Below are 13405 nucleotides of genomic sequence, written 5' to 3' on the forward strand. Positions count from 1 at the left end.
TTCCATCACAATGTCAGAAGTATTTGCCTTGGAATTCCTTAAGCTTGGCGTTACATCTCTACATCTGCCTGTGTAATATACTTCTAATTCAGGCACTATTCATTAGACACCTAACTAGGACTTTCATTGGGGTCATAAATGGGTCCAGTTTGTCTATCTGACGATGTAAGGCGCAACTTAAGATTTTCCTATTTACAGAATTTCATCATCTGGTGAAACAATATGCTTTAACTAAAAGTACACATGACTTATTTCTAAAGCTCACCATTTGTATGAGTCAGCCGAATCCTTTTATATTGATGGGATCCAATGATAATGTTGTGTATAGGGACAACCCAGCTGTCTCCAATGACAGGTATCATGTAAGAGAAGGTATTGGTCGTGTTGAATTCCAACATGCCCAGTTGCTTGTTCCCGCAGGAGATAAGCCACTGCCAGAGGATTTTTGGCAGCAACTTATTCCCCTCTTCGCATTAAATTAGACACGCATGTTGGCTGGCAGCTATATTATGTGTGTGGCCAGTTTAAGGTTTCCGTAATCCCCATTCTTATATATAAACAGTAGAGGGGAATTTATTAAAGAACCCAGTCACTTCTTGGTTCTCTGTGGGTTCGGTGTGACATCAGTGCGTTACCCGAACCATATGATGTGCCGGGCGGGCCATGGGTTGTTCAGCACTGGATTAGTCATGCTATAATATCTCCCTTTGCTGCCAGCGCTGATAGGCTGATAGGCTGGCTGGGTTGTCTGTTAACCAAGTCAACCTATCAGTTGTAGTTAGAACATATACAACTGACCTCTTGGTACTATGGGCACAGGTTATACTGTTTGTTAACTGGCCTTGCTGTGTCAGAGGTTTTCCCCAGTGGTGCTCAATAAACCAATCACAGCCATTCATTGAATGACATCATTGAATGTCTGTGATTGGTTCATCAAGCACCAGCTTTGATTGGCTGAGGCGGTGCTCCTGAACCAGTCAGAGCAATCGGTTGCTAGAGGTGGGGTATTTAAGCCCTGTCATCAGCAAGAGATGCTCCATTGGCATTGAGAACTACACGGAGGCCTGCAGGAGTGCCGCAGCCTGGCCGGAGGGACCCCAACAGCAACCGCTAGGCGAATATAAGACATTAACATGACAGGGTCTTATTTTCAGGGAAACACTGTATTTAGTGTCAGTTACATAGGGGTTTGAGTAGTTGTTGCCTGTTTCATCTTGGATTTTCTTTTGGTCTGTCTTCCATAATGGGGTTGCCCTTTTCAGTGCAGGTGCTCCACTTGTGGGAGCAGTCCAGTTTGGGCCGTTCTGGTTTTATGATCCATGAAGTCCTTTGTATCTTGTTACACTTAGTTCTTGAATTATTAGTCAGACCAAAAAGGTTCCATAAAGCTTGCAATCAGTTAGGTACCTCCTTTGAGTCTTACTCTTTTTATATCCACTTTTGCAAACTAGTCATACCTGATACTTCTAAGCTGACACCTGTCAGCACACCTTTGTCCCACCAAAACTACAGGTGTCTGATCATAGGAACTCCCACTGATCACGAGAATGCCGGTTCCAAGTCTCCCCATATGAATCGAGCGGCAGCCACATGTGCGCACTTCTCCTCCATTCATCTCTATAGGACTGCTGGAGATAGGGGAATAAATACACATATGTACCCACTATTTTGTATCCTTTCATTAACAGATTAGGAATTTGTTCATGTAATGAAAGGTATTATGCAAGAAAAGAACACCAGTGATCTCGTGGCCATGTCCATAGAACCAATGAGAAATGTTGGATTTACAGTGTTCGCTATTAATAATGACTCCTTTCATTTCCCAGCCGTTTGCTGTCATTTGGGCGGTGGGTAGCGTCCCCCACCTATAATGCTACTTTAATATGATTTCATTTAATAATAATCTTTTTGCAATGTGTAATATTAGACGAGTGCATACATGATCTTCATCTTTCATAAAGCGGGTACAAGTAATACAATTAGAGATCTGCATGCTACTTTCATTCCTTTTCTTGTATTTCAGTATTAGACTGGAAAAAAAATCACTGGTTAATGAAAAATTGAGACGCATGGAATACAATATTAATAAAGCACGTATTTACTTACATCCGCAGAGTTTGTCAGAATTACATCTCATGTTTGCTGCAAAAATATTTTGTCAGAAACTTGCTTGTTCGCTCATGGAGGATTTGGCCACAAACCTTGTCATTGGTGGCCATTGTTGGATTGCAACACCATACAGCGAGACGCAATCTGATGCTTTATCAATAATACTATGGAATGGATTTAGGGTAGAATATACAGATGTCGCAGAACTTAATTTGCTATTAACCCTTTCCAATCCAATTTGTATTCTGGCTTTCCTAGGCGGCTTACTCTTTTTCTGCCGTTATACTGGCTAAAGCCAGTAATGCATGAGGTGACACATTGGATAGCCTCCGACGGCAGAAAGACTGGCAATATACAGTAAGAGAACCCCGACAGACATCTTCCAACATCGGAGCTGTACAGCTTTAAATCATAATGTCTTTAGACATCAGACAGTGGATTAGAAAGGGTTAAGATCAGCAATCACCTTTAGCATTTCTTGTTGTGGCCGCCAGATAGAGCTAGATGGTGGCGTGGGGCCAACGCTGGATCATCAATTGCCATTTTCTTCCTTTTTTCTTATAGAGTAGCTATCATTTGGGAAAAAAAAGGCCAAGGTGGACCAGTGAGAGAACTTATGTTTTTAGAGATTTTCTACTTAATAAAAGGGATATACAGTAGCCACATTTAAAGGGGTAGCTTGATGTCAGAACCTCCATTTATTTGCCAAAACAGAGGGAACTGCTCTTGCTTCGGTGGAACTAACACGCCCATGCATTGTACTGCATTGCACTGAGACAGCTCAGTGATCTTCTTATATAGGCCTGGTGCAATGCTTAAAGGGGTTTTCCAGGCAAAATACTATTGATGACCTATCTTGAGGACCCCAGGCCTGCTTTGATTGAACTTTGCTGCCTACAAGAGCAGTATCGGTCAGTGGAAGCAGCATGTAGTGTAAGGGTGGTTCCACATCTGCATCGTAACCTCCAGCTGGAGGTTTTGTCACAGATCCGGCTGCAAATACTGGAAGAAAAAAAGCTGCATGCAGCACTTTTTCTTCCGTCCCCAAACTGGACAACTTAATGGAAAGCAGGCAGACCCCATCGTAGTTCATGGGGTCCACCCAGTACTGTCCGGTTACATTCAGAGACGGAACCATTTAGCCGCGGAGATTCCCCTTTCCCGTTCTCCAAATAGATCATCAAGGGTGTAGCTATAGGGTGTAGTTAGAACTTGTACGTAGTAGATGAGGGGCTTCTTACAGTACAAAAGTATTGCTTCTGTGATTGTTGAATTAATATGTTCTTTTTCTGTGATGTGTTAGTGTAGTGACTCGCAGATAACGAGGACCCTTGATGTGGGTTGTGAGCTTGCAAGTTTTGCCCAAAATATTAACCAGTACGTCCTAATTATCGTGTTTAGCATTATTTTTCCCTAAAGTAGTCTGAATTTAAATGCTGGGGTAGACCATTGTGTCAGTATTAGTCTGGCTTACTTTTGAGGTGCAGGGCAGGCCGCTGGCATTTATTGTACGGGACTTCATTAGTAGGCTGTAATCTTGTGTGGTGCACCACAGGTATCAGTTGGCCTTGCACCCTTTCTATGCCTTATCTATATACAAGTTCAATACTAAACAGCAACCCTCTCCCTATATGTGGTAGGGGTGTGAGTGGTTGTTTGCCAGTATATTGCATCCGTGCAATGCTCTACTGTATAGCAATTTACCTATCTGCATTTTAAGGGATGTGGTTCTATACCTGCCCTTGGATTTTTGTATCCGTATACCAGTATGTATGGCCCTGTTCTGTGATTTTTGAATTGATATGTCCTTTTTCTGCGACTTGCTTTCCGCCGTGGAAATCCGCACCCAAATTTAGGTATTTGCAAATTTGCGTTAAAATCTGCACGTTGAATATGCACGTTGTGTTGCATAAAATTCCACTCCCTGTGATGGTATGTTCTGCCACATACGAAAGCCCCCTTCTAGATCTGCCTTTGACTTCAGATGTGACTTCTGCTGAGTTTTGGTCTCCATCAACATGAAAACCATTCAATGCACATCATCCTTTTTCCCGCCGTTCTAGGAACACAAGGAATAAGTACGTTGTATAATTTATTGGCATTAATTTGCACAGTAAATCACAAGATGTTTGCTAACCTTGAGCTTTTAACAGCCACTTATGAAAGTTGTTTTTTTTTTTTTTTTCCCCCGCAACTTGGAAAAATAAAATAATCAACAGCCTAAAAGCCAACCAAGGGCGCGCAGGGCGATTATAACTGCAGCTGCGGCGTACATTTTAAAGTAACGCATTCTGCTATTTTGAGCAAATTTATTGAACCATTTAAATCGTTCTACATTTACTTTTCTGTTTTGTGACATTTGAGACTCCGCGCAGAAAGTAATTGTTAAGCCTGGCAACCGTGCCGCACGTATTTTTATGCAAAATAATAGCTGTTTTTGTACTTAGGCACAGTTTGGAGGCTCTTCCTAAGCATCCCATATAGGTAAATACTTTTAGAGACAATTGAATAATGCGAGTGCGTCGCTCGTGTAATTTCGCTGGCTTTGAGGGAGCTGAAATGAAGAAAATGGCTTACAGATTTAAGCTGTATACGGAGTTTGAAAGTAACAACTGAAAAATGATGTTCATAATCTGAATTGCAATGAAACCAATTATCTGTACTGCGGCTGCTCGCAGGGGAATTCTCCGAAAGGTTTAGTGTTTCTTAAAAGAAATTAAAAACAGCTGTAAAAATACCATAAAACAAAAATAGCAGCTGCAAAAGAGATTAACATTCCTAAATTTCATTTGAACCTGATACGTTATTTTTCCAACAGCAACTATATGTATTTTTTTTTGTGTGTGTGTGTATGTATTATTTATGAAATCGTACAGTAGAAGAATCCGATTTTAGATGCTGTTAATCTCTTACATGGTAAATTAATTTCCTATTATTGTCTTCGTTATTGCCGCCTTCTTAGTTGTGATAAGAATGACTTTAATTAAAGCCTTTACAGATTAATAAACACAGTAATAAGGGACACGGTACAATTACGGCTCCCTTTTTTTTATTTGCCGCTGTCAGGAGCGTTCTGTTGCGAGTGACGTTCACTGTTTTAAAACCTTTGTTGTAGGTTCTACTCTTTTTTTTTTTTTTTGCCTCCTTTCCTTTTTTCTTTTCGATCTAGCAGTAGGGCACAAGTGAAACAGCCTCTAATCCATTTCATAAGTCTATTAAAGCTGGTACAATACATAAAACAGAGCTGGAGGTGGTGACAATATAAAACAGTTTGTTTTGTCGTGTTGGCCGAAAACATATGGCAGCCAGTTTCTCAAGAGCTGATCCAGATGGCGACCACTAATCGATTCTTTATGTCGGGTAAGCGGCTGTTTACTCTTTCTCTTTCAAAGCACTGCTGCGTAGTAAATTAACAAATAATGTAATGACCCATGTATGTTGAGCTAATGGGAGAAAACTTTCAAACAGAAAACGGTTAATGCGGCAGCTGCGGAGAAGAAAGGGGGGGGGAATAGAAGAACTGGCAAGAAGATTCGATCATCTTTGGAAAGTTAAATAAAATAAGTAACGATCTAATTAGGCTTTGTTATTGGTTGTTCACACCACAGCGGGTTATACTACCTGGGAGATGGCTGTTCTACTATAGATCACAAAGAGTAGACCTCGTTTTTTTCCAGAACATGTTCAGTTTAGATCGGGATTAAAGGGGTTGTACCAGGATTACAAGCTATTCGCTATCCAAAAGATAGGGGGTAACTTGCTGAGATCTCCACCAATCCCAAGAATAGGGGTACTGTGTACCTGTCTATATCACTGCACCTCCGCAAAAAGGAGGAGAATGAAGGAGGCCACAGTCACACAGGCGCTCTGCCACACTTTTACTTTTCAATGGGAGGTAGCAGAGTGCCAAGAGTTTGGGTATTTCTATCAGCCCCATTGAAATGAATGGAGTGCCAACTGCGCATGCTTGGCCAACACTCCATTCAGTGTGTTGTCACTGCCGGTGGGAGAAGCATCCACACAGGACCAAGAAGAGGTGGAAACAGGATCCCTGTTCTTAGGATTCGTGAGGGTCTCAGTGGTGACACCACCATTGATCAGCAAGTTATACCCTATCCTGGGGAGAGAGAGTAACTTTTAATTCTGGTAAAAGCCCTTTAAAGATTTCTAGTGGAAATGTTAAGTGTATGCTGAGTGCTATGAGTGTTAGTGGTTAGACCAGTGGGGGGCTCAACTGTTTCGGTCAGTCATGTAGACTTTGAATAGAGTAGTGGTACACATCCTCAAGCATTTCGTGCAGATGAGTAAAACAGGGAATAATTGCTACCCCATTCTACAAATTGATGTGGGTTTCAGTTATTGTACCTCCACCAATCAAACATTTATCACTTATTCAGTAAATGGGTAGTAAATGTTTTAGGGTGGAATACCCTTTAAAGTCATTTAAAGAGCAGGTTCATTTTAGAAAACCTATGGGGGAATATTCGGGAACTGTAGTAAAAGCAGTTCCATTAATATAGTGTTATTGTCAGAAACATTCCCTATGCCATAATTTTGGGGGAATTGAGTTGGTCAAAAGAAAACTCCCTGTGCTTTCCCTATTCGCAGACTACAGGTTATTTTAAAGAGAATCTCTATTAATTGCAATATTTCATCACAATGACCTCCAGGTCTATCACTTACGGAAGCCTATTTAGCCCTGCAGAGGCCAGGTCTAATAGTCTTGTAAAACACATTTAAATACTGAAGTATTGCAGTGTATTCTATTAAAGGGATTGTACCAAGATAGACTTTTATCACTTAGATGATAAAAGTCTGATCAGTGGGGGGGCTCACCGATGAGACCCCCACCAATCCTGAAAATTGGAGCTCCGTTTTCCCTGTCCTTTTCTCTGTAACCTTATTGCATTTCCCCACTAATTGAAGTAGTTGAGTGCTTTGTATTTGGGTATTTCTGTCAGCCCTGTTAAAAAGAATGGGTCAACGGCTACACATGTGCGGCCAGCTCTCCCCATTCAATTTGATGTCACAGCGGGTGGGATGCAGCAATAAGAAGAGGAGGACACTGCAAGAGCCCCCATGACCAGACTTGTATCACCTATCCTATGCATAGATGATAAAAGTCTATCTTGGCACAACCCCTTTAACAATCGAAGTGACTGAAGTTGTGGCAATAAAATAAACTACAAAAAAAGAAAATGTTAACGAATTTAAAAACTTAACCCCCCCCCCTCCTTTACCCCTACCGATGCAATGGTACAAAATTGGTATTACCACTTTCATAACGACCCAAACAAAAACGTTATCTCATTATTTAACGTTGATGGTAAACACCATGAAAAAAGGCAAACTCTAATTTTGCTTATCCCACCTCGCAAAAAAATGGAATAAAAAGCAATCAAAAAGTCATATGAACCTCAAATCCTGCCAATAAAAACTGCAGTTCGTCTTGCCAAAGACAAGCTCTCACTCAGCTCTGTTGATGGAAAAATAGTGTAGGTAACAGCTTGTATAAGTCAATAATGCGCAGACCGATGCTACGGTCACAGTGGTCATGTTGTGTCACTCGGCCACCTCCTTTATCACTGCCCTTCACTTGTTACATGTTCCCATATGCCACATCACATGTTACATATCAGACAATGTGTATTTTAGTTGTGATTTTTTTTATTGCATTTTTGCTAGATTGATAAATCTGCCCCAGAGTCACTGGTACACTTGTTTATGGCCATACCGTACATTGGACTATATACACACGGATAACCATTAGTGCATCTGGAGCAAGGTCCCACATCAGTAGACAACATACTGTGGGCCGAATGGTCTTTAAAAGTTAGACCTTTCTCTTCAAAAATAGTGCTATACCATTCTCTATTCAATAAGGCTGTAAAATATACTAATATGTAACTCCTTTTCTGAAAGCCCAGTATCTCTTCCTAGAGACAGCTTCATGACGAGGTGCATGCCCTCATTTCAACCCTATGCAGCGTGGTTTGCAGGGACTATTTTAATGAGAGAATAGGTGATGTTAATTGGGTTTTCCAGCAAACCTTATGTAAGGGAAGTTTAATCACTCTATGATTAAAAGTTACACAGCTTACTTATATCATCTATGTTACAATTTTTCACTGTTTTCTCAAGACTGAAAACCTTTAAATGGCTAATAAGTGCCATAATGGAGAGTTTGCAAATATAAAGTACATTAAGGGTATGTTCACACAGCAGAAATCAATGCAAAATTTTCAGTGCAGATGCATCGGATTTCCATTGAAAGTAATGGGATGTGGACTAGGCGCAGATTGTGTCAGATTCGCCACAAAATTCCTCTGTAGGAACTTAAGCTAAAGGGGTTTTCCAATGGCCAATGGCTATTTAGGACCTATCCACAGAATAGGTCATAAATGTCTGATCAATAAGACTCCCACAATCACTAGAACAGGGGTCTCTATACCCTTTTCATCCTCACTACATGACTGCAGTTTATGAGACTGAGAGAAAGAGCCCTATAGATATTGAATGGAGCTGTTACATCTGGATCAACTAGTGTTGATTTTGCATACAAAGACAGAATAAAACTGGTCACTGGTTCTAGGGGCCTTTTCAGATCTACTAAAGATAACAGGACTGAATATAGAGAGATACAGAGGCTTTCACAGACAAGATAGCCAGAACCACCCGAACCAGACTTAAGTGGAGCACCCGCCCTAAAAAGTGTGACCCCACTGCAAGAGAGAGATCGGAGACCATCCAAAACTGCCTGATGACAGCTACACTAACCTACTGCTACTAAATAATCCTGAAGTATTGAGCTAACTGAATCACCAATACTGAATGTATAATTGAGGACTTCACTAAAGATTCCTCTGGAACAGTGTGGCCAGTATACACACAGCATAACCAGCACCTCTGTTCAGAGGAGCTGGAATGAATAGCTCAAGAAAGAACCTGAGTGACTGGCTGAGCTGACACTTATCCCAACCAGCCCAAACTAATAAAGTTACTGAATGGCTGTTGGAGCTAGTAATCATCTCAGCCTGCTCAGCAACTATACAGCAGACGGAATGATAAACGTTCATTCATTGACAGCAAGTAGAATTCTTGATATTAGTATAATTAACTTGTATGTGAATACGCAGTTTTGTTCCCAGCTAGTCTAGCTGTCATATAAAAAATGAACCTTGTCAGTAATAGACATTTTTATTGTAATATTCAATGAGATATTTTTTTTTTACTGCAGTAGTTTTACCTACGTTTTTCCTTCCAGTATATTGTATGTACATTGTGGAGAAAAATAATAAGGCGGGACATCTTTACAAAATACACCGTGCTCTAGTATTCATTTTCCATACAAACACCAAATGTCTCTGTGTAATTGTTACTTTTTTTGTATTATACAATATTAGTGTATTCTAGCTAGCAGCAAGGTGGTACAGATTATAGGGGGCCAGAACTGTAGTTACGTAAGGGCTTAAAGGGAACCTGTCACCCCCCGACAGTACTATAAACAAAGTTATGGTGGCTGTTAGGGAGGTGACAGGGAGCCGGGGATGTATTTTTTATACTCACCCACTTCCTGGTTCTTACGGTGGTGAAGATCGCACACGGCGGCTTGTATAAAATAATACATCACCCAACTCCCTGTCACGTCCCTTAATAGCACCATAATTTAGTTTCTGGTGCTGCTGGGACATGACAGGTTCCCTTTAAGGATGCCTTCACATGTAGTGGATTTGCAGCGGATAGAGATGAGTGAGCGTACTCGGTTCGGGTGTTTTTGCACTCGAGCACCGCTTTTTCCGAGTAACTGACTACTCGGACGAAAAGATTCGGGGGGCGCCGGGTGTGAGCGGGGGGTTGCAGAGGGGAGTGGGGAGGGGGAGAGAGAGAGCTCTACCCTGTTCCCCACTGCTACCCACCGCTCCACCACGCCGCCCCCCGGCGCCCCCCGAATCTTTTTGTCCGAGTAGTCAGTTACTCGGAAAAAGAGGTGCTCGAGTGCAAAAACACCCGAACCGAGTACGCTCGCTCATCTCTAGCAGCGGATTTTCCAAAGCAAATCCGCACCAAAATCTGTGTTTAAATCTGCACCATTGGATGGTGATTTTTGTTGCTGATTTTGGTTTAGATTTGCAGATTTTACCCCTTCAATTAAATTTAAATTGAACAGATGCAAACTGCTGCGGACCCGCACCAAATGATTCAAATTTTGCTGAAGATTTTTTTCTGAAGTGGAAAATCCACTGCGTGTGTGAACGCGCCCTAAAGTTATTCGACTCAGAGTTGAGTTGCCACGTGTTTTCCACACAGACCCTCTCCACAGAAAATCCGGGGCCTTTACTTTAACAGCAAAGTGGACAACATTTTCAAAGTCTTTTTGTACAAAAAATCCTGGATTTGCAGCATATCAATTATAGCATCAGATTTTTGGTGCTGATTCCACCTCTTCCACACCAAAATCCTCATTAAAATCTGCACCAAATGGTATGGCTTTTGCACTGTGAATCTGCGGTGGAATGTCCACTATGAACATTCCACAGCAAATTCCAACCCATCTGGATATGCTCTAAATGGATTTTTCCAGTCTGCTGGATGTGCTATAAAAGAATGAGCATTTCGAGTGGCTAATGGTAACAATTCTGACTAGATTCCCCAACCAAACTACTAATGTCCGTGTGTGAGTGAGTGGGTTTGTGACTTATGTGCACCACCCCTGATCAAAGTCATGTGATCAGAGGCAGAGCATGTAAATCATTCACTTGGGATGAGCGTCACAGTCATGTGATCAGAGGTGGAGCATGTAAGTCATTCACTCAGGATGAGCGTCACCGTTGTGATTAGGGTCGAAGCATGACAGTGACTCTATCATAAGTGCTTCATCTTTAGTGCTGTGCTGCTTCTGATCCCCGTTGTATGGGATGAACAATGTATGTAGCAGTGCCGTGTGCGTGACGTGCATGTAGCACAGCTGTGTGACTCATGGCGCCACCAGAAACACTGGTACTATCATTTCCTAATAATCACTAGTGTCTTCAAAAAGGTGAAACAGCATTAAGAGTACTGTATTTAAGGATATCAAGTCTTGGTCGAATTGTTCAGCATTACACTTATACCGCGGGTTTTCTGTTTAGTGCCAGACAATATGAAGAAGATAACACAGCGAATCCCAGTTCATACAGCCAAGCAAAAGTACGGTGCCGACGGTTGTTTAATAAAGCAGAGGACTGCAGGCAAATCCCTTTCCTATTCCCGATCCCCAATCTATATATGGAATGTACACACGGTATAGGGGAAGCCCATTTTGTTGCCTTCTGGTTTTGCCTTTTGTGAGACAAATGTCATGAATTTCTAGTTGCCACTTTGCTTTTGTAGTCATAACTGAGCCTTTTGTTACCCAGGATGAGATTTTGAATGAAAATAAGATGCGTGCATCACAGAGAACCGAATGAAAGAGACCGGTCTCTCGGGAAATGTGTAATCCTTTTTTTTTTTTTGAGGCTAGCTCTCCAGCAGCCCTTAACATATTCACAGCTTATAACAACATACGAAATGGTGTATGTTGTAAAGAAATATCCGCCCGAGCCGTCCTCCTTAGCATGTTTATTTTATGACGAGGCTCCGTTTGAAATGAAGCAGAAGGCTGATAATATGTGCATAGTCTAAATAGCTTGTGTTTATCCTTGGTAGTAATTCTACAGAAGTACAAAACAGAAAAGCTGACTTTTTTTTCTCCCTTCCCCGCATATAAACCAGCAAGGGCAAATGACAGCCATGCCTGATGGCTGATATCTTTTATGGTACAGCTGTGACATATTTTATGCATCACAACGAATGATCAAAGATGTCTCTAGAGTCGTACTGTCATGGAATTTTACCCCGTACCCAGTGCATTGCTTTATACCAAGAAGAATAAAAACGGAGAAGAGTTAGCTTCCTCTGCCTTCTGATAACACAGAAAGTGCAATATTTGATGGTTGTGTATTTCTTCTTGTTTTTTCATCCATGCCGTGTTTATTTTGTCTTGACTTTTATAATCGTGAACCTTAGTTCACCGGTTCAGGGTACACACGGCTGTGTATCGGCTTACATGTGTCTGAACCAAAAATTGGCTACATGACGATTCTTGCATATAAATAACTATTGCTTGGTGTTTAGTTCTGCGTTGCTTGAGATGGTTGGAGTGTCATCAAGGTGGTGGTGGTGGGGGGTTAGGGTTAGGCCTATTGAATGGGGACATAATTTTCGGTTTAAAGGGGTTGTCCCGCGCCGAAACGGGGTTTTTTTTTTTCAATAGCCCCCCGTTCGCCGCGAGACAACCCCAATGCAGGGGTTAAAAAAGAACACCGGAGAGCGCTTACCTGAATCCCTGCGCTCCGGTGACTTCTTACTTACCTGATGAAGATGGCCGCGGGGATCTTCTCACTCGGTGGACCGCAGGGCTTCTGTGCGGTCCATTGCCGATTCCAGCCTCCTGATTGGCTGGAATCGGCACGTGACGGGGCGGAGCTACAGGGAGCCGGCATCCAGCACGAGCAGCCCCATTGAAAAAAGAAGAAGACCGGGACTGCGCAAGTGCGGCTAATTTGGCCATTAGACGGCGAAAATTACTCGGCTCCATGGAAACGAGGACGCTAGCAACGGAGCAGGTAAGTGAAAAACTTTTTATAACTTCTGTATGGCTCATAATTAATGCACAATGTACATTACAAAGTGCATTAATATGGCCATACAGAAGTGTATAGACCCACTTGCTGCCGCGGGACAACCCCTTTAACCCATTTAGGACCAGCCACCGTAAATTTACGGCGGCTGGTCCTGGGCTTAGAGCACTGCCGATAGTAAAATTACAGCGGTGCTTTAAGTCTCCTGCCTCTGTAATCAGTCAGAGGCAGGAACGGGTTATCAGCTGTTAGTGACAGCTGATAACCCGGAGCAGAAGGCAGGAGGGGTTTTTAACCCTTCCTGCCTTCTTCTTCCCCGATATACAGTGCTCAATGATCACTGTATGGGGAAAGTGAAAGTAAGATGTACTTTCACTACATGAGCCTCGGGGGGTCATGTGACCTCCTGGGATTCCCTGCTACTGCAGAGCTGGAGGGTCAGACTAGACCCTGGCAGCTCTGCAAGTGACTAATGTCACCACAGGGGTTGCTTTCCCCTGTAACTAGGGCTCCTATGGACGCCCTAGCTACAGTGGGAAAGTGTCAAATAAAGAAAAAAAAAAAATGTGAATGTCCCGCAGAGGAAATATGACGTCATGGGGGACATAGATAGTAAAAAACACAATTACATAAATAAG

The 13405-nt window shown here is 42.2% G+C and overlaps 1 protein-coding gene across 1 annotated transcript in view; it reads left to right on the forward strand.

The window, feature by feature from the left end:
• LOC136578489 (polyamine-modulated factor 1-binding protein 1-like) overlaps positions 1–13405 on the forward strand; it is a 372216-nt gene that overhangs the window by 284993 nt on the left and 73818 nt on the right. The gene's annotated exons all lie outside the window — the stretch shown is intronic.

Source organism: Eleutherodactylus coqui, chromosome 9 (genome assembly GCF_035609145.1).
Source record: "Eleutherodactylus coqui strain aEleCoq1 chromosome 9, aEleCoq1.hap1, whole genome shotgun sequence".
NCBI lineage: Eukaryota > Metazoa > Chordata > Amphibia > Anura > Eleutherodactylidae > Eleutherodactylus > Eleutherodactylus coqui.